The following is a 1,161-nucleotide window of genomic DNA, read 5'->3' on the forward strand; positions in this document are numbered from 1 at the left end:
GTTGCGTAGTTTCCCGTAGCCCTTGTTAGTTAAACCCACGTCGAGGCCATAAATAAACATGCCGTGACTTCAGTATCTCGCGACCTGAGTGTGTGTACTTGGTTAGGCGTAGTCGAGAGGAGGAGCATTTCGAAGTTTCAAGGGTTGTTCCGCCCCAGGGTTCCCGGGGTCGTGTAGTCTATCCCTTTGCTACTTTCTGAGCAGCTGGCGCCCAAGAAAAGTTGTACGTGAGCGGATACCTTGGAACGATAGATCGCTTTAGATTAAAGTACGTTTTACACCTTAAAGCATTTAGATAATTAACCCCGTCGAGCTTCCCTGACTTACTATATATAGGTTTCCGTCACAACTAATAGGAACCATCACTTTACATAGATATATAGAACACACACAGTTTTATACGTAGAACTGAGAATTTGGGAACTTACTTTGAAACGTTAGTAGTGAGGAATTCCATCGGAATTCATAGAAATTCAGAACTTACTTGCTATGAAACATAGGCAGATAAGGGCCATCGCGTTGCTTAGAACTTTCGAACTTGCTTACTTCAACAAAGATTTCTATTGGCTTCGTCCGTTCTTTTAGAAGAGTTTTTGATAAACCACATACTTTTCACGCTTCTGATGTCTTTGAAAGTTCGCGAGATGTAATCGTTTAAGTTTTAAAATGATTACTTAGTGTGGATTATTATTTAGTAACTCGCTCATAAACGAGTCTGCATGGGAATTAATCCATAAGTTTTTAAGCCTAGAATTTATGCAGTTATTTGTTATTCACTTATTGCTCAAACGACAAAGATTCTGACCACTTCAAAATGGATGACTTTCATCAATTTTCTTAAAAATTGAAATACTGCCCAACTGCTTGCATTAAAGACTGTAATTAAAGCTTTCAAAACATTTTACCTCTTATAGATGAATTCTGGAATGGAAATTGAATGTTTGACTTTTCTAACTCCTGTTTAGACATCTTTCTATTGGAATGTTCAAGTATTTTTCATATTCGTAATTATTAAAAATGTTTTACTTGATTCTTTAATTTAGTATTTAGAATTTTCTGAGAAATATTTTTTATCGTAATGAACTATATAATTGCAATTATAATTCTTTATGAAATAATAATAACAGAAAGATATGTATCCATTCTTGTAGTTTTGTAAAG

Source organism: Xylocopa sonorina, unplaced genomic scaffold, assembly GCF_050948175.1.
Source record: "Xylocopa sonorina isolate GNS202 unplaced genomic scaffold, iyXylSono1_principal scaffold0085, whole genome shotgun sequence".
NCBI lineage: Eukaryota > Metazoa > Arthropoda > Insecta > Hymenoptera > Apidae > Xylocopa > Xylocopa sonorina.